This window comes from Tachypleus tridentatus, chromosome 8, assembly GCF_004210375.1.
Source record: "Tachypleus tridentatus isolate NWPU-2018 chromosome 8, ASM421037v1, whole genome shotgun sequence".
Taxonomy (NCBI): domain Eukaryota; kingdom Metazoa; phylum Arthropoda; class Merostomata; order Xiphosura; family Limulidae; genus Tachypleus; species Tachypleus tridentatus.
The window spans coordinates 109,469,532-109,491,274 of record NC_134832.1 but is presented as its reverse complement, the minus strand read 5'-3'; the positions used below and the strand labels follow the sequence as shown (position 1 = coordinate 109,491,274).

The window sequence follows — 21,743 nt, the reverse complement described above, 5'->3', positions numbered from 1 at the left end:
CATTTTATCTATTACCAATGAGTAATTCTCTGAAATGAAAAATATTTTATAAAAAAATCTCGAATTTCTAAGTTTTTATATAATATTGAAATATAAATACAAAATGAAGAACATAATTTGAAGAAAATTATATGATCAGATTTTTATTGATTTCTTATGTTAAGTTACTTTTCTTTATTCTATCATATACTACAATATCAAACGTATAAGAACATCACACCCACGTCCAATCTTGGGCCTAAACTCACAGAATTTGGATTTTAATATTATGGTGCATTCTACGTTAGGATTGTGGAAATTTTACACTGAAATAGAAAACAGTTAAATAAAATATCGCAGATAAAAGTGCTCAAGGAACTTTAAAGTGGAATGCGCAAGCAACATTGGTGGTGTGAATTTCTAAGACATTTTCAGAGTACTTGCACATTTCCACTGTAGGTTGTACTGAAGAAATGGAACACCACTGAATACATTTATGTGAAATGTTGCTACGTTCATCCAGAATTATGCATTTCTTGGTATATGCGAAATTCGTAACGTGAGTGAGGCGAAAACCACACAACTAACATTAAATCTATCATCTAGAACTTTTGGTAGGGTAGAAAAGTAGAACATAAATGAACAACACTCTAATTGTCGGACTCACAAGACAGACTGAGGTTCATAAGCTTCTCGTCAGAACAATGACTGCAAGAAGCCAACTCAGCTGTCATAATTGAAGAACAATGGAAATTCATTACATAACGTTCACTGTTTATTTCGAACTGAGAAGCTAAGATTTTATGACAACCTAGACAACATACTGAACATGGATGAGTGTTTCCATCTTTGTGGAATCGTAGCATCGTGGATTATAAATTGCTGTAATTTAGTTATCTGCTAATGATAAACAGATTTATGAGTGTTCACACCTTGCCTGCAGTGTAGGATTTATATGGAGTAGGACCATTTCTTTTCCTGAATGATAGTGCTCCGAATTATAGAAAATGGCTGGATTGTGCACCTGGTAGTTAGCGTGAGAAACAGTGAATTCGAGTGTTCAGAGTTTTTAACCAGTTGCTGCCACATCGCTTCCCGCACTTCACGTCCTTGTGTAACTGACCTGGCAGGGCCTGCAAGTTAGTGCACTCGACTCAAAATCTGAGAGTCGTGCGTTTGAATCTCTGTTATTGAACATCTTCGTCTTTTAAGCTGAAGGAATGTTATAACTGACGTCAATCCCACTATACGTTGGTAAACGACTAGCCCAAATGTTGGAGGTCGATGATGATGACCAGCTTGCTACTATCTAATTTATCATTACTAAAATAGAAATAGATAGCGCAGAAAACCCTCGTGTAGCTTTGGACAAAATTAAAGAAAAACTTTGTGTAGCTTTGAGCGAAATCCAAAACAAGGAAATCATAAAATGAGCTATATTCAGCACTATGGCTCGAGATAAACGATGATTGGATTTCAAACTTCCTGAATCCAACTGAGTCACTCTGAAATGTCTTCAAATACGACCAAGGGTAAGAACGATTTTGTTTGTCTGTATTTGAATTTTGCGCAAAGTTATAAGAAGGCTATTTGCGCTAGCCGTCCCTAATTTAGCAGTGTAAGAATAAAGGGAAGGCAGCTAGTCATCACCACCCACCGCCAACTTTTGGGCTACTCTTTTGTCATCGAATAGTGGGATTGACCGTCATATTATAGCTCTCCCATGGCTGAAAGAACGAGAATATTTGGGGTGACAAGGACTCGAAATCACGAACCTCATTTTACAGGACGAGCGCCGTAACCACCTGGCCATGCCGGGCCTAGGTAAAAATGAAGATAGTTAATTACTATTACACTTGAACCGAACTGCAAGGGTAAAGCTATTGGAGAATGTCTAAGGGCTCGAACTGTGAAACAAATCACTACGTTTTGAAATGTACTACCCCATTACCTTTGGTAGCATGATGTTCACTTATTATGGATATCACTCAACACGTGGATTGAAACAACACTTAAAGTGGGTCTGGCTCAACACTGTATTAAAATAGCATATAATCTGTGTCAATTATCTAAATACATTTGTGGAAAGCATGAGATAATTTCACATACAGTCCACGAGATCTTGCTATGCTTTATTTAATTTGTGTGATCCTTAAATAATATTTTAACGCTAGCCTTTGTATAATTTATTGTATTTGCCATTCTTAACCACCTCTATTGTCATTACCTCTCTGGTCTTCTTCAAAAGATGGCGAGTGTTCATAGAACGCGTCAGTGAGCAATAATCTTACACGTTTATGACACGCTTCATCATAACAAATAGAAAAAAACAATTCATTTTATTCTTTACTAACAATGCTCTGATCATTATAAAGTTTGAAGTTTAATGAATCAAGTGTGGCAGGTTTCGTCATTAAAGAGCTACAAAATGTCAAGTAAACCACATTTAACGCTAACAAGCACAGAAACTTTCAATTGACCACATTGACCATAAGGTCACGCCTCTTGCCTTTCTAAGCTCATTTTTAATTGGGTTACATGGAAAAAGCAGCGCTCTCTATTGCTAGTTATTCATAGCTCGAGGCGTCACGTACTAGCCACGTTCGTTCACAAAGCTGGATCTCTAAAATTAGGTTTGTAAAATAAAAGTGAAAATGTATATTTTATTAAACAATTTTTCTTAAACCTACTTCACTGCGATGAGAAAACTCACATTAAATAATGGTCAAACTACTGATATGTGCTTAAAATTAAGTTTCGTAAGTGCTTCTAAACAATTTGAAAACAAACAAAAACACTCGAAGTAACAATTTTTGGCGACACTGAAAATATCTACTGGTTAAATATGTACAACTTGTGATTTATTTAACTATTCATGCTTCATAAAGTAATTTCAGTATAAAGATTAGTTAAAGCCCATGGCAAAAGGTATCTTAAATTCTTTCGCAAATATTTTCAAAACTAACAGAGCTCAACGTTTATATTTTAACAGATCTAAGCTGTCTTGCTCCAATTGAACTGTTAATGGAAAATGTTTCGAGCCATAAATATTACAACTAAATTTGATGGCTGTACTACCATGCAATCATCAAAATGTGCAATTTTACTAATCTGGGCGACTGCCCGTTTCGGATAGTTGACCAAGTAAGGCCAACAGCTGAAATACATCTGCCCCGGAGGAACAGTTTAAACACATCTAATAAATTTCCAGTTTTATATATTTTGTGAAGTTGGCATGAATACTACAGTAGAATTAGATCTGCAAAGCAAAACAAAGTAGCACCCAAGTACTAATATATTTGCACAGATAATATATTAGTCAAACTATCTAATCCAAATGTTATTACGAAACTTGTTTTTGTAGTTTGTTTGATTTTTAATTCTTTTTTCTGTAAAAATTTTGTGCACAGCAGCTTTAGGGCTACCTACTGCTTTGCACAGAATCCATGAATGTAAAAACAATAGATGAAACAGGAGGCAGCTAGTCAAAACAATCCAACCCAACGCTTGGCTATAATTTACCAACAAAAAATGGAATTGATCAGAATATTATAACGCTCACCGTGGCTGAAAATATGAGAATGTTCTGTGACATAATTCACGAAATACAGAAATATAGAGATATGTATATCATTCTACGTTACTGAATGAAGTAAAAGAAGCTAAGAAAGTTGTATAAAAAATATACCAGTGCGAATGAGCTTATTCAATATAACTACCATTTCTGGCAGAATAAATACACGGTTAATTTTCATCATGTAACAATTATGTTAAACTCGCCAATATTTCCATCGTGTACTAATCAGTGTAAGGAAAACCTCTACACCAATGATTTTCGTTCGTGTTACATCACTCTTGAATAAAAGCCTTTGACTACAATTTTTTTCTTTAATAGTTATCATGGGAACGTATATAAATGCCTGATCACAAACAAAATGGAGATACGATAAGCGTCAATTTTTCATTTCAGAGTGGACGACCTTCGAGAGATAACGGGAAATAGTACAAACTTGTTGTACCTTGACCCAATTTTTTGGTAGCTTTAGAACTGCTCGAGTTCAACCGGAACTTTCAGCCAAAAACCACACAATGTTTTGCCAAGGATATCTTCTTTCTAGATTTCACCACAAGGTGGTCGGGGCAGGTTTTAAATTAAAATTACTCACTTGGCTTAGGTCTCATGACTTCTAGTCCGTGATAACATGATGGTGGGGTTAAATGGCTTTGTCATTAAAACTCACAATTTACCTGAACTTTCACACCGAAAATCACACAAACATATTAAATTGGTTGAAACAAAATCAGTTAAGCCTTCACCTGCATATTTCCCAATTATAAGTAAATATATTTTGAACAATAACAAGATCAGACAAGCCCATAGAAAACTTCAAATTTACTAATTAAACAATGACATGAAAAAGTAAACTTCTGCAAGAAGAACAATTATCTTTGTCAATGGCGCAAATTGATGGGAATGGGGTCTGGGCACTGCAACCGCCTTAATTTTTTAATTTTTTTTTAGAAATGTAAAACGTGTGGTTAATAAGATATATTAATAATTTCTCATAAACATTAATATGTACAAAGTATCAATTTCCATGTGTGTCTGTTTTTGTTGTTGTTTTGTTCCTTATAGGTCTCCCCTGGCTCTTGTGTAGTTATTACAGTTGTTATATGAATTCCGAAACTAGCTACGTCATCAACAGTTCATATATTTTGAAGGAATTTTCAGTGATAAACACTGACTCCCTAAGGTATTGCTGAAATGGTGCTAGTTATCCTCGTTGATTTCATTTACTGTGCAAAAGGCATTTAAGTTTTATCACTAAGTGAGAAAATCAAACCTTTATTAAAACACCTCGAAGTGTGCGCGATTTTATCACAGTGACATTTTTTTGTATGTGTTAGTATATTAGTTCTGAGGCTAATCTTGTTATCTTTAAAAAAGGTTGCTAGAATTATTATAATAGCTAGAAACCAAAGGTTTATTTGATTTTCACGTCTTTCTTTCTATGCTCTCGAATTCGATTTAATATTCTTATAAACTGCAAAGAAGTTTTGTACCTTTTAATACTCAACAATCTGCAGCAGATTTTCGTTAAGTCAGACATCGTAAACTGTTGCTACGTACGTACATACTTAATTTAGCCTACGTTACAAAATGTAGGCATAATAATTTTAACAAAATGGACATTTATACTTGACTATATATGTACAAAATATGTTTCAGTCTTAAACATTTATTTTTGAGGCTGTGAATTTTATTCCTTGTAAAAAAAATCCTTGTTTTTCAGCAAATTTAATATTTAATAGCATACATTCCACAAAGAAAATGCCCTAGTTTTCACAAATAATGCTCTACCCTTTATACATTTAGAATCTTACGTTTGCGTTTCAATATATTGTTTAGAGTCCATAATTCGTTACAAAAATTCAGATAAAGAGAGCTTTTTCTCATAATTAGTTTCGTAATTTTTTTGCTTCATTTGTTTTCTCAGAGTTATAATATTTGTTATGACCAAATAATTTACTATATCGTTCGTGATTGTTAAATCACTACCTTGTCAACTTTTGGCAAAGTTATATTTAAGTTAATTGTTAAGTATACAAGGACGGATAAAAAGTGATATATGCATACATACATTTCTGGCACTATACGAAACGTAAAAGAGGTTAATCAAAGCACAAATTTTACCTATAACGCCCTTGTTCTTTGGCAAGGTGTGGCTTGCATAATATTGAACTGGTCTGCTGATATATTTAAGACAATTACATACAATAATACACATAGCACAAGTTGTAGAACGAGGTACGCTAATTCTCTGTTGTAAGTTTAGTTTTTTATATGGTTACCTAAATATTGTTCTACACATTGTTGCACACTGTTATTTACAAACACAAGATGGTTCCTTCAAACGTAGTAATAAACTGAAACGTAAAAATAACACAAATAAAGGAAAATATTAATTACTATACGTTAAATATTCTTTTGCAAGACTTTTTGTGGCAAATAAAAATTAGTTTGTATTGGTAGTTTTATTACAGATAACGAACATTTTTTACCCAGTAAAAAGTATTGTTTCATTGTACTTTATAGAATATGCTTAAATTGTTCTATTTCAAAAAAATATATTATTATGCTTAATATTTGTATATTTGGCTCTACGTTCATTTACCTGCTTCAGAAAAGAACGGAAATTTGTAAATTAAAACACGAGTTGTTTTGTCCATACCTCACCTATAATTATCTTAATGATAAGTGTTCAAACGGTTACCTTAGGGCCTTATTTTCTTACGTAACTTTCAAGGTTTAAATAAGAGGCAGACAAGATTCCATTTTAATAACTTACGTAGCCTAACGAAATGCAAGCATTATGTTTAACGTCATATTAAATACATCATTAGATCAACTAGTGAATACAACCACGATGACCCACCTTTTTTTTTTTTTTTCAGTTTTCACAAATAGATAGGCAAAAATCATCATGCCCTTAGTGTCAGAAGAACTGCTCGCAATCAGCGCATTAGGTTAAAATTTTAAATTTAAGCTAACACAATAATTTGTTTTGTAAAAGGCCGAGTTATATTATAATCTTCACATGCATTTAATGAATTACCAATGAAACATTGAACCTAAACATTCTTAGAAACAAAATACGCTAAATATCAAGCTACTGTTTATGAGATGGTCAAAATTGGATTAACTGTTGATTAGTTATAAGTAGTTATCACCATTTGTAACTCACATCCACCAATGACTCTGTGATAAGCTTGAGAGCTCATATTTCTAAAAATTTTGAGTAAGATAATCGCTAAGCTTACATCGCAAGTATTTTATTGTGCAGCTTTGAGGAAAACGAATAAAATTTATAAGAAAAAATTCTAAAGTCATGCTATATTTTTTATTTAAAAAAGACAAATCTATAGTAATTTTGTCAATTCTACAACTAGCATATACCTAATTTTAAAATAAAAACAAAAGTGAAATAGCTACCATACTATCTGAAACTTTGACGTACGTAAATTACTGATATGATTCATAAAGATGTTAGGTAGACTTAGGCCAAATTGAGATTATAAATATTTTAAGTTTTCGAAATTCCAGTCTATAAATGAAAATGTTGTAATAATTACATTTTTGTTTTGCCAAGACTTTATAAATTGTGTTACTTGCTACTTGTGTAAAGAATCGTGAAAAATGAAACAATTTGTTAACCTATGAAAAATATTTAGAAAGTTCCATTAAATGTAAAATTATATGCAAATATACATAATTTAAATACGTGCGAGTATATGACTTGCTGGACGTCTTTATATTACGATAGTAAAGAATATACAAAGAAAACATTAAATAAAAATAATTATTATTCAATTATTTCTAAACGAAGACAGGGTATGTTCGAAATAAATATATTTTAAAGAATGAGGTCTACGACACGAAAATTCCTTATTAATTACTATTCGGCGACCACTAGATGTCGCTACTGGGTTATTCGGGAGGTCCCGGATAGGAAGGTTTAGAAGGTATGCGAATAATGAAAGTTAGTACTGTTCTTGGAGACTGTCCAGAAAGCACAAACAGATAATGGCCTTGAGGGCGATGTATAGTCTTTTTATTTTAACTTCTCTAATCCGCATATTTTACCTTTTTTCTTCACGCACTCGTGTAAATATAACTCAAATGATATGGATATAAACATGATTCAAATAACGACATGACTTTATTGAGCAAACAAAATTGGTAGTTTTGATGTACTTTAATTAACCAAGTGGTTTCTAGACATTTAAGGGCAAGAATTTTCTATTATTATTATTCAAAGACTTAAAACAAATACTTATCGACAATATATGTAGAAATGCAGTTGTTTTTAAACAATAGAATGGGATTCAAGCTGCTAGTATTCCAATCAAAACACCTTAGATGTGAAGAAAAGGTGCGGCTAATAAAGGTTTGAGTGTGTGACTTAAAGGAATGAAATAAAAAACATTGGCAGCAAAACTGGTAGTTACAATTATAGCATTGATACAAATTTTACGAAAATATTCATTCATGAATGAGTCAGGCTGCATTTTCAGATCAACTGGGGTATCACGGCGTATAAAACAAAATATGCGGCCTAGCTAACTAATAATAGGGCATTGACTGTAAAATCTGTATAAGTTCTATGAGTAACTACCAGTCTGGCTTCCAGTTTTGATTTCATTTCTTTAAGTTGCACACTCAATCTTTTTTTTTTTTCCCACACACAAGATTTTTTTTTGATTTGATATTATGACTTTTGTTAATACACACCAACAAACTACAACAAGTAAGAAATTAACACTCGATAGTAACCCACATTATTTGGAAAAGACCCATACTTTAAAGAACCAACCAGTTTCTTTAAAACATGTGGTAGTTTTCCTCTCTAAAACAGTGTAATTAGCTTTTTTTTATAGTAAGATCATGAAATTTGAATTAACAACCTCTTGTCATAGACCTCATGCAATCGGTACAGCCATGTCAAATATCATTATTTATGCTAAAGCTACTATCATGTGACGATAAACACTCTTTAATTAGGATGATTTAATAAGATTTCATAAATTTTGCTGAAAGTTTGATAATAAATAATAGCCGTCCACATGTATGATTCTTTTGTAAACGTAATCTAGAAACTGTTAATCCAGTTTGCTTGGTCTAATCAATAGTTGTGTATCTGCACGGCCTTACCTCATATTTTTGCTGCTATGAATCAACTAATTAATCCCAATCACAAAAAAATTAAAAATCGTCCAATTTTACACTTAGAAGAAGATGTAGTAAAAATTTAGACCGATACCTCACGTGAGTTTTTGCGAAGAACGGTTTTTGTTGAATAACTGTACACGTGGCTTGCCCCCCAGTGACTCAGCGGTATGTCTGCGAACTTACAACACTAAAACCGGGTTTCGATACCCGTGGTGGGCAGAATACGGATAGCCCATTGAGTAGCGTTTTGCTTAATTCAAAACAACAACAACATGTGGCTTATATTTACAGAAGTTGAGACTGAAGGTTGAAAACATGTATTAATGTACCAAATGTGAAAGAAAAAATCATAAAAGTTTTTTTGTCAAGTAAAGTTTCTGTACTTTGGTGCGAGAAAAGAAAAATAGAAAGAAACTCAACCAATATTTGTAATGTTATATCTCGGATATTTCTTAATAAATTACCTTGAAATCTGACATGTGAAACAAGAATCCAATAGAGCACATTCACTGAATGTATGTGATACTTTGGATTACCACAGTCCGGTATACAGAAAATGGATATTCACTAAACTATCATATTACTCCAGTTTAATAACACTGTGGGTACTGCAACAGATCGTTTTGGCCGCTCGGCACACTATTGTGTCTTGTTCCAAATGTCATCAGTAAAATAATGCCCTTTGCTAGTACAGCGGTAAGTCTATGGATTTACAACTCTAAAATCAGGGGTTTAATTCCCCTCGGTGGGCTCACCTCAGCAGGTAGCCCCATGTGGCTTTGCTATAGGAAAACACAAAACACACAAATAGTAAAATAATAACTATACAAAATGGTTTAACTCAGCTGCCCTTGTTGTATATGCTACGCTTTAAATTGACTACCATTGTTGCGTATCGTGTGCTATAACTTAGCTGCATTTGTTCGATATTCTAACTTAAGATGCCACTGTTTGTACATTATACGCTTTGTTATTGGTACGCACTCTATAATCTAACTGTAACGTCATATTCATGAAGATTTGTTTGTTCAAAAAGATTAGCTATTAAATAATTTTTAGAAATTACTCAACAATACGTTTATTCAATAATTACTTAAATTATTCAATACCGCAGTTACTATACTGAGTATTCATTGTAAAACTAAATACGCAGCATTGTTACTTTCAAAACGTTTCTTAAAATATACATAGAACTTTATTTTTCGAAAGCTTGTTAGATATTGCAGGTAGAGTTAATACAACAAAACCTGATAGGTCTTAAATAAAATTTTCTCCAAGATATCACAATTATAATGATATAGCTACTCTCAACATTAGAGCATTCATTGTGGTTAATTATAAAGTATAAACGACTTCTAAGAATAAAGAAATTTTCTCTTAAGTGTCCCCAGTGATTCAGCTGTAAACCTACAGACTTACAAGTCCAGGGTTATATTCACTGCGCAGAGCACAGCGAATAGCCTAATTTAACTTTGCTCTAAAAACAAACACACTTTTAAAATGTTTACATAATTAGAACATACTTTGTTACATTAAATCGCGACTTCTATTTCGAAATATAAAAATTCAAATTAGAATAAATTATTAAAGTGGGGGGTCGTTAAATAACTGTTTTTGTTTTATAACAAGTAGTTAAATTTCCGTTTCAAAGCAGGCAATTCAGTAATTTTGGAGAATTAGATATGTTATATTAACAAAAAGTTTGTAAATATAAATTATAAAGTCATGTAACAACCACAACCGATTTAATATTTCCAAAACTGGAATATTCCTCGCAAGTTATGGCGTTGGCAAACAAATGAATATGGATCGACCTTTAGTAGCTGGTGACCCACTGGGACAGCAGTAACTCTACGGATTTACAGCGCTAAGATCAATGGTTCGATTTCCATGATGGACACAACAGATAGCCCGATGTAGTTTTTGCTATAAGAAAAAAAAACACAGCGTAGTAGTAAAACCATTCCGAAAAAACAACTGCAACAAGCAGTACTCCAGTCATGATAAGGAAAGTGTAGTGTTGAGAATCCACATACACAAAGCAGTCCAGGGCCCCATGCAAGCATGCTGCAATATAATAAAAAAGGATCTCCACCTGAAAAGGGGATACAAGTCACGTATAGACAAATTGCTTTCACAACATACCCTTTCAGTAATCGCATACTTTAAGCAGCTGGAGAATAAAACAAGTACCCATATGAAGATAAATCGGTCAAGTCCCCTGACGCAGCGCCTATAGTTTTATGCGTGACCAGACGTTCAAACTGACGTTAGGAAACCTTCCTCTACGTTCCAAGGATAGTTAGTGGAAAGCATACAGAGAGAAGAGGCGTACTTTGGACGTGACAGTCTTCCGATGGAGCATTTTCCAAAGGCATTTACGCTGCAGGGGTATGTATTTTCAAGATGCCTTATTGTCAAGCAGAGCAGAGACTCATGTAACGACATAGATTTCAACGACATTGTACTGCTCAGGCTCAGAAATTCTTTAAATATAACGTACTCAACCTCCATACAAAAGGATGCCAGAAATAAACAAAAGAAAGATGCTCGTTATCTTTTTGATCATCATAATTACACCTGGTGTTCTGTTTTGATATAGCTTACATAATTTAACATGAAATGGTGACTAATAAATTGAAAATAAAAGTAACAAAAATACAAATATGCTACATCGTGAAATTACCGTGGTTTACAGGTTAAATGAATACATAATTTAACAATTTCTAAGAAGCAGGGATATAATAGAACTTGTCAGGAAAATGTTACTCAGAAGTAATTTGCATTGTATTATACTTGCGAAGTTATTCCGCTAGATCGATTACTTAATATTAAAACGGGTCAAAGTATTTACAACCTAATGAAGGAATTTGTAATTCAAATGAAGGTTTCTCTAGCATAAGGTGATAGTATAAAAAAGCGCGTGTTTCAAGAAGTAAAAATAAATCACCGGTTAGTAAATATACATGACAAAATTCTACCTAAACGGAAGGAAAATTAGGGAACGTCTACTAACAAGCATGGGTTAAAAGATAAACATGACAAAGGTAAACACGCAAAGAAATCAAAATAATCATCCCACATAAAGATGAGACACGTGACCAAGAAAATCATTTTCCGATTGGATAACTAAAATGGCGAGAGAGGGTCAGCGGCGGGGTTATCGAACAACATACCAAATGAATATAGTAAGCTATAAAAATATATGTGATATACCTAAACCGAGTTCTAATATTCGATGTAACTTGATTTAAGAGGTTCACTTTCACATTTATTTATAGGAATAATAAAATATTATGGTGTCACTCTTATCATTGAAATTGGCCGATGTTTTTAAAAGACACCACAACGTTTGAAGGCATAAAATTCCTAATCACGTATAATATTTTTTGGTAATTATCCATGAAATGTCGTTTTATCTAAGTACAGTCGAGACTATAATCGCAACATTGAAATAATTCTTACTTCAACAAGTTGCTTAAATTATATATATATATATATATTATACATTTCGGTTTTAAAACGAAAACAATAAGCTGATAACTTCAATTTATTAATATTGCCATCCAAACTTTCTCATTAAGTCAAATAATAAATTATATTTTATGGGAAAAATTAAGTTCATGGTTTTCTGAAGGTTTTTGGTGTAATTTTGTACTGCCGTACTACCGTAAATATTTATTTATCGAGTATACATTACTCTGTTTCTTAATGTTGGGCCTGGCATGGCCAAGCGCGTAAGGCGTGCGACTCGTAATCCGAGGTCGCGGGTTCGAGCCCGCGTCGCGCTAAACATGCTCGCCCTCCCTGCCGTGGGGGCGTATAAATGACGGTCAATCCTATTATTCGTTGGTAAAAGAGTAGCCTAACGGTTGGTGGTGTTGAATAGCTGCCTTCCCTCTCGTCTTACACTGCTAAATTAGGGACGGCTAGCACAGATAGCCCTCAAGTAGCTTTGTGCAAAATTCCAAAACAAACAAACAAAACAATTCTTAATGTTTTTGTGAATGACATGAAATGGAGAATTTTAAACTGCTTTTGGTCTTTTGTCTCTTCTCATTTTATTCTGTTTTAAATGGATGTGAAAACAGGTAAACAGGACAAAGAATACAACTAAGCGATTTTGGAGTTCCCTTTGGCATTTGCTTCTTTAAGTTATTATTTCTAGCCATCTATCGGTGATATATTACTTCTTAAGTAGTTTGATTTATTTTAAATTTCGCGCAAAGTTACGCTAAAGGTATCTGCGTTAGCGGTCCCTAATTCAGCAGCGTAAGACTAGAGGGAAGGTAGCTACCTAGTCATCACCACCCACCGCCAGTTCTTGGGCTACTCTTTTACCAACAAATAGTGGGACTGACCGTCACATTATAAAGCTCTCACGGCTGAAAGGGCAAGCATGTTTAGAGTGATGGAATTCGAACCCGCGATCTTCATATTACAAGTCGAGTGCTTTAACCACCTGGCCATGCCGGGACCTTTTTTATTAAGAAGCTTACATGAACCAACTTCAATTTGCAGTAATAACTACTGACCATATAACAATAGTAACTACGTACCATGTAACAAAGAAAGTTAAAACACGCCTGTTTTTGACAGCAATCGAAGCAAGAAATCTGTCTTTTACACCAGCAAGAACACAAGTGCGATCTTTGAACCTACGCTTTCGTCATTAACGTTTCTGACGCGACCAGTAAAGGCGAGATTGACAGTGGAAGATGGTATTTGAGACGTAAAACAAAAAGTAAACAAACTGAGTAAAAAAGTTGTTTTTGAATTAAGCATAAAGCTACTCAATGGGCTATCTGTGCTCTGCCCACCACGGGTATCGAAACCCGGTTTTTAGCGTTATAAGTCCGCAGACATACCGCTGAGCCACTGGGTGGCCTGAGTAAAATATATGACCGGCTAAAAACGATTGTTTGTTTGTTTTTTGAATTTCGCACAAAGCTACTCAAGGGTTATCTGTGCTAGCCGTCCCTAATTTAGCAGTGTAAGACTAGAGGGAAGGCAGCTATTTATCACCACCCACCGCCAGCTCTTGGGCTACTCTTTTACCAACGAATAGTGCGATTGACCGTCACATTATAACGCCCCCACGGCTGAAAGAGCGACTATGTTTGGCGCGACGAGGATGCGAACCCGCGACCCTCAGATTACGAGTCGCACGCCTTAACATGCTTGGCCATGCCGGGCCCAGGCTAAAAACGAAACCAAAAGTTCTCGCGCAAGACGTACATTTTAGCTTTTTTGCTACTATTGCATTACATAAATAACCACACAAATAACAAGTCGATAAACTCAGCCACCGAAATTTACTCGTGGCTAAGAAATTTCAGAAATGTCAATTTTATTAGAAGTAAAATTCTTAACTGAAAATTTAGGTAAGAATAACTTTATAACTGTCAGACTTAAACACTCCATATAATTGCAAATAAAACAAATTTCCCATTTGGTACTTTAAAGTTAAAGCTACGCAATGGTCTACCTGTGTTCTGCCCACCACAGATAGCGACACCTGGTTTCTAGTGTTGTAAGTCAATGTAAGTTATTAATCATGACATCATAATAATACAATGACACTGTAGTTTTGTTTTTTCATTAACCATGATATCACAATAATATGATAAAACTGGAGAAAGTACTTTTATCTATCTATCTTGTATAATAAAAATAGTATTAGTATAAATATTTAATAATATTTATTAAATATTATTAAATATTTATTAAATATTATTAAATATTTATTAAATATTATTAAATTCAGAATTAAATAAGAAAATGTTTTGTTTTTTTGGAATTAAGAACAAAGCTACACAATGGTCTATCTGTGATCTACCCACCACAAATATCGAAACCTGGTTTCTAGTGTTGCAAGTCCATAGACATTCCGCTGTGCCATTTTGAGGAATGAAAGATATTTTTCCAGTAAACTCCTTCTAGGTTGCATTAGTAGTTCCACTGAACTTCCAGCAAAAATACACGAGACTAGTCACGTTTCATTTAAGATAGTAGACAGTTTATATTAAACTACATAACTTTAACACTAGGCCTTAAGCCTTTTAGTGGAATTTTATGTTTTTCTCTCTCTGATGCTAAATATATTTATCTTATTTTGTATTTAAAAAAGTACACACTCGTTTTTATAAGCGGTTGTCACATATTAATTATAAATACGTAACTTTACACTTTTTTTGATGTGACGGAGATTCGAATCCGTAACCCTCATATTACGAGTCGAGTGCCTTAACCGTCTATCCATGCTGGGCCGCTTAAATATAACCGGAGTTACAATAAAATTTTGAAATCGTGACCACTGTCCATGCCGGGCCAGTTAGGAAATAAAATAACTCAGAGTTTGACTTCTGTTTTATTATAAAAGTGTGACAATCCGTATTGTTCTCTTTTAGATTAATAATAAATTTAGTGTTATTTATGCTTATTTTAAACAAATCTTGGTTATGGAAATACTACTGTTGATTTATTCCATACGTGGCCAGGTAGTTAGGGCACTCGTCTCGCTCTCTGATGGTCGCGAGTTCGAATCCTCGTCACACCAAACATGCTCGCCCTTTAAGCCGTGGTGGCATAATGTTACGGTCAACCCTAATATTCGTTGGTAAAAGGGTGGCCCAAGAGTTGGCGGGTGATGACTAGTTGCCTTCCCTCTAGTCTTACACTAATAAATTATGGACGGTTAGCTTTGAGCGAAATTCCAAAACAAAACAAAAAACCTTACGCATTTGACAAATTCACAGAGCACTAGTAACGATGTATGCAAAAACGGCTCGTTTGGGTTGAGAAAATATTTTACGTAGAAGAGCGAACAACGTTTCGGCTTTCTTCGGTCATCGTCAGGTTCACTAAGAAAGAGGTAACTGACTGGAAGCTGACCACATGTTTGGAAGGGGTTGTGTAACTGAGTGTCGGAATGTAGAGGGCGGTGTTAAATGTTTGAATATATAATTTTATTTTATTATATTTAATATAAGTATAAAGGCGTTCTTTTATATTGGTTTATTTTGGGTTTAAGTTGTTGTATATGTAAGGCTTCTTTAATTTTGCGTTTGTTTATGTTTGTTTCTTTATTTAATATTTGAGTGTTTTCTATGGTTATGTTGTGTTTATTTGACTTGCATATTTGACCTCATAGAATTCACCACGATAAAGACAAACTTCATGTTCAACAACCACAACTATATACAAACAAATGGCTTAAGCATGGGCAACCCAGTATCACCAGTTCTAGCCAATATTTTTATGACACAAGTTGAAATACAAGCAATTAACACAGCATTACATCCACCACTATACTGATACAGATATGTAGATGACACGGTTGCGGGATTCAGATCTACAGAACACACACTTAATTTTTTCAATCACATTAACTCTATACATCCCAACATTAACTTCACATGTGAACAGGAAGAAAGCAATCAAATATCATTTCTTAACCTCAAAATTACAAGAACCAACACACAATTTAAAACAGAAATCCACCAAAAAATCACCCATACTGGACTATACATTCCTTGGGACTCAGCACATGAAACAAAACAAAAACTCAACATACTAAGAAACCAAATAAACAGCCATAAAACTATGCTCACCAGATAAAATTAACGATGAATTAGACAAAATAAAACAATACTTCATCAACATCAATAAGTTTCCTCCACAAACCGTAGAAAACATTATACGCACACACCTGGACAGAAAGCAAAATCGACCAACAAAAGTAAATATATCTCACGAATCAAAAAATCACGAAACCATATACTGCTGCATACCATATATTCCTGACATCAGCAGACAAATAACCAACATTTGGCAAAAACTAGTAACAAAATATGACATTCCAGTTAATACCAAATTTATTCAAAAACCAGGCACAAAACTGAGGTCTATACTATGTAAAAACTACATTGACAAACACCACACCAACATTATTTATAAAATACAATGTGATAACTGCCACGACTTCTATATTGGAGAAAAGTAGAAAAATGGAAACCAGATTCAAAGAACATAAAAAGTCACCTTCACACGTTTTCGAACACTGCAAGTCAAATAAACACAACATAACCATAGAAAACACTCAAATACTAAATAAAGAAACAAACATAAACAAACGCAAAATTAAAGAAGCCTTACTTATACAACAAAATAAACCAATATAAAGGAACGCCTTTATACCTATAATAAATATAATAAAATAAAATTATATATTCAAACATCTAACACCGCCTTCTACATTCCGACACTCAGTTACACAACCCCTTCCAAACATGTGGTCAGCTTCCGGTCAGTTACCTCTTTCTTTTTTTGTGAACCTGACAATGACCGAAAAAGGTTGAAACGTTGTTCGCTCTTCTACGTAAAATATTTTCTCAACCCAAACGAGCCATTTTTGCATATATATTTCTCTACAAGTGGGTTTTCTCGACATCACTGAGCACTAGTAACTACCTATCATGCTAAAACTGACCATCGGAAATAAGCATTGCCTTTAATAAAGTATAACAAGAAATAATTAAAATGACTCAGTGTCATAAAACTAGGTTGTTGTTTTTCATAGATAACTACACTGATTTTAATAAATATCATCAAACAAAACTACACAAAACGCACAATTGCCAGTTTCTTCATGGTGAATTAATTACTTATGAAAAATAATACATTGTAGTCGGCTGTTTACTTTTCTAGCTGAGAAAGTCATGTTAACGTTCAGTTGTTATAACAGCTCTTATAAATGTATGAATGTGCCATCGATAGTGGATATAAATGGCTTGAAGAAACAGGTAGTGTCCATCCATTAAAAGTTTCTTACTAATTTAAATAACACTGGCTATAGTTTAAAAACTTTTTTTTTGTAATTAACTTTTCGCTGTTTGACATAATATCATTGGATTTTGTCCGTGATAATATGAAACTGTGTATACTTGTTATCCAGTGAGCTAGTCTAATGACCTACATTTCAAAGTGTTCTGAAATATCCTGTTTTCTAAACGTTTAACAGCAGGCAACCAGCTCTTATGAGCTATGATCAGATGAGATTACTCTCTATATAAACTAAAATTTTTTTTGTATTATATTCGCTTCATCAAAGTTGGACTTGACAAAAGATTTTTACGCAGTTCGTGAGATTTTCTTATCATTGTTATGTTCAGAGAATAGCTGTGAGCTCTTCTACCTTTCAAACTAGGAACGAATATAAATATAAGTGATGAACTTTGGCATGCTTAACAAATAAATAAGATGTTAGCAATTATTTACTCTCAAGCTATTATACTGTGCGTCTTAATATGCTGTATATTGATTCAGCGTTAAATTTAATTGATTGCAACACTAAATTCCGAGGTTCGATCTCTGCGGCTGTCATAATTCAAATAGCTCACTGAACAAGGCATTTTAATAGAAACATAAACTAAGATTAAAGTAAATGTTTACGGTTTCTTGTTTGGAATGTGGGAAAAAAAGGACCTTCTGTCTTAAGCTTTCGAGTTAAATTTAGCCAATAAAGGTTTACATACAAACTTATTGCTTTATGCTATGCAATCTATCGAATTCCAGGGTGGCCTCTATTGATTAAGATAGCCTGAAAACAGCAGCTATATTATTTGATTGTGCATTAAAATCTGTTTTTATCAACTGTTATGTATGTATAAATTTCAAAATTTCTTACACATCTTAAGAATTCTTATTTCATCAAGAGTTCAAAGTGCAAGGTATAGGCGTTACTTAGTTGAAATTTTTTATCACTAAATTTGACGTGGAATTGCAGAAGAATTAATGTTTCGTTCTACACAGGAAATAAAGAATCTTGTATAAGAAGATACTTTGGGCATGTCGAATTTTTCGTTTCTTAAGGTCAAAGGAGGTCAGGGATTAAGGTCTCGAAAGTCGGGAATCACCCAGGAACTATTTTTTTGGGTGGAAAAAGCGCGACTCTCTTGCTTTGTGGTCGTTCAAATTAGCTGTCTGGCATGGCCAGGTGGTGAGGATGTTGGACTCGTAATCCGAGAGGCGCAGATGTGAATCCCTTTTATTCCTTGGGGCGTATAATATGACGTCAATATCATTATTCATTGATAAAAAGAGTAGTTCAAGAGTTGGCGGTAGGTGGTGATGACTAGCTGCCTGTAGTGTAGTCTTCTGCTTAGTTAGGGACGGCTAGTGCAGACAGCTCTCGTACAACTTTGCGCAAAATTCAAAACAAATAAACAAACAAGAAATATTGGCTGAAAAATAAAACATGCGATGGTGTATAATAAGCAAGATAAGCTTACGCAGGTGTTTTATTTATTTATTTATAACTTTCTGCAAGTTTATATAAGCGTGTGTATTTCGTATTTTTAGTATACAGATGTTTTATGTTTTTCTACAATTTTTTGTTGTCTTTAAATAACTTTTAAGAGTCTATTACGGTATTTTTATTTTATTTAACAAAATACTTCACAACTATTGTAAATAAAAGCCACGATTTTCTTGTTTTCCAAATCAATATTCTAATTATTTCTGAACAAAATGAAACAACTTATACATATAAAATATTCTAATGTAAAATAGTTAATTCTTAAGCCTAAGTTACGGCAATAAATTTTAGTTTGTTAGTTGAATTTTCGCGTGATGTTACTCAAGAGCTGTCTGCGTTAATCGTTCCTAATTTTGAATAAACAGACTAGAAGGAAACTTGTTAGTCATTACCACTCACTGCTAACTCTTGGCTACCCTTTTATCATGAATAGTGGGATTGTTCGTAGCACTATGACGCCCCCCATGTGCAGTGACGAGTTTCGCTCTCGTTATCCGTAGAGTGGAGTCAACCTCCTCGCCACCAAGCCATGCTAGATTATACTAAATGTTTGAATTATTCATATTTTTGGTAAGTAATTTGAAAACAACAATCATGTGAAAGATCTATTTTAAAGTTAAAAATAATACAACGTTAAAATGCTACAATCTACATTTAGAAACACTTTTAATTTTCAACTATTATTTTATATAATCAATAAAACTAAAACAGACTTTAATATTTTTTAAGGTTCAAGAAAACTTAACAGCATATCCCATTTACCAATTCTTAAAACTGGTAAAAATTCAGCCGATTTCAAATTGTTCAACTTAATAGTTACATTTTAATGTTGACTCCTCTTGAACAATAAAATTGAACTCAACAATCAACAACTACAATATTATAAAGATAAGCTTAACACTCCTACGAAAAAACGTTTCTAGTCCTGATTTCTCCAAGCCCGTTCCCCTGGCTATGGTTTCGCTAGATAGTAGATAGGGACAGTGGGAATCTCGTTAATCCATTCATTAATGGATTTAAATGGCAATTCATTTAAATACAAAATTATTAGCCTAATATTAATAACCTTTCAAGTTGCTCTGGGGCCTATTAGGCCCCACTTTTCGTAGGAGTGTTAATGTAAAAATTTTCAATATTTACATGTTTTCCTAAATTTTGATAGTAAATGTAATACGGTAGATAAAATTCTACACCTTGAAAATGGCTGTGTTTACAAATGTGTTGTTTTGTAAGCTTCGTTTAAGGTTCCTACTTCTTCACTATTTATTATTCTTTTATTACTCAAATTTGATCATTTTCCTTTTCATGTTTAAACCTCCCTTGGTATTTCTATGTTAGATGACTAGCGTGACAGGAAAAGTTGGATTGAAGGTGGTTCTCAAACAACAGTTTTATGTTGAAATCCCAATTTTTACCGTTTCAGCGACTTTTACGAGCATCTAACCGTAACGTAATTATCTAGTCAAGAATATCATAAAGCAAGTTAACAATACAAAAATTAAACATAAGCCTGTTGTAGATCAAATATCTCTGTTTTGAGTGGCATCTATTTGTTTTATATGGCCATACAATGAGATTTCTCGACAACCAAATCTTTTGCATTTTCTGTATTTACACACAACTGTGTATGGTGACGTTGGCATGATATTATGGCCGTAGCCTTCGTTCGATAGCCACGGTAATGGATGAATTAAACGTTTCTCCTTCCTTGAACTCTGCCTTCCTCGGTGCTTTCAACTATTTACCATAACCCAAACCTAAAGAAAGGCTAGAACTTTAGAAATGGTAGAAATGCCAAACACTAAGTATCATACAGAGAGAGGGTAATATTGTTTATATATGATCTTATTTTTAACTATTTTTCCATAACTTGGAGATAATTATCAACTGTATATTTTAAACAAAAGAAGGGTCACAGGTGTTGCTGGTATTGCCTATAACCTGTAATATTGAACACCTGTGGAACCAGTTATTTAAACGTTGGTGCATGCATCGTATTAAAATATTTCTGAATTCTTGTTTTTTGTGTTATAATGCGGCGTTAATCTTTTGAATTCTGGACCAATTTAATGTTTTCTTTCATGATACCAAATTCTTAAATGTGAAAACAAATGTATCGTAACTAATGAAACTACTACGAGAAGAGAGTGACTTTAGTTGAAAGTTTTACACATCTAAGCTGTCTACTTCCACATTTTACTATATTGGTAAAATGATTTAGTAATGCATTAACAAAAGCACTTTAATTAAGTCTTGTAAATTTTGTAATTTCATGAAAATTTTAGTGAAATATTTGCATATTTACTCATAATATGTAATTGATTTATACACAAATCTATGTTATCATCTCAGTTATATTTACTTAATGACCCTCTGCGAGATTATTATCCAACAGACAAATTAGTATGATGCAAAATTATTAAAATATACAAAAGAGGCAGGGAAAAATAAAATCGTGAAACTATAGAAACGTTAACAGTTTTGATGAATAGGGTATTGTGTGAATCAAATGGTGTTCGATAACATGTACATCAGAAACGGTCCCCTGCTGCGACAACGGTAAGTCTACAGACTTACAACGCTAAATTCCGTGGTTCGATTCCTGTCAGTGAACACAACAGATTGCCTAACGAGGATTTGTTTTAAAAAATCAGAAACGAGTGGAAGAAAAGCTCAAAGAAAACAAATTTGTGAAACAGAAGCAAAAATAAAACA

General features: G+C 33.5%; 1 protein-coding gene across 2 annotated transcripts in view; it reads right to left on the bottom strand.

The window, feature by feature from the left end:
* The window catches only part of LOC143223196 (uncharacterized), a 67,518-nt gene that overhangs the window by 15,563 nt on the left and 30,212 nt on the right, over nucleotides 1-21,743 (bottom strand). The window lies entirely within an intron of this gene.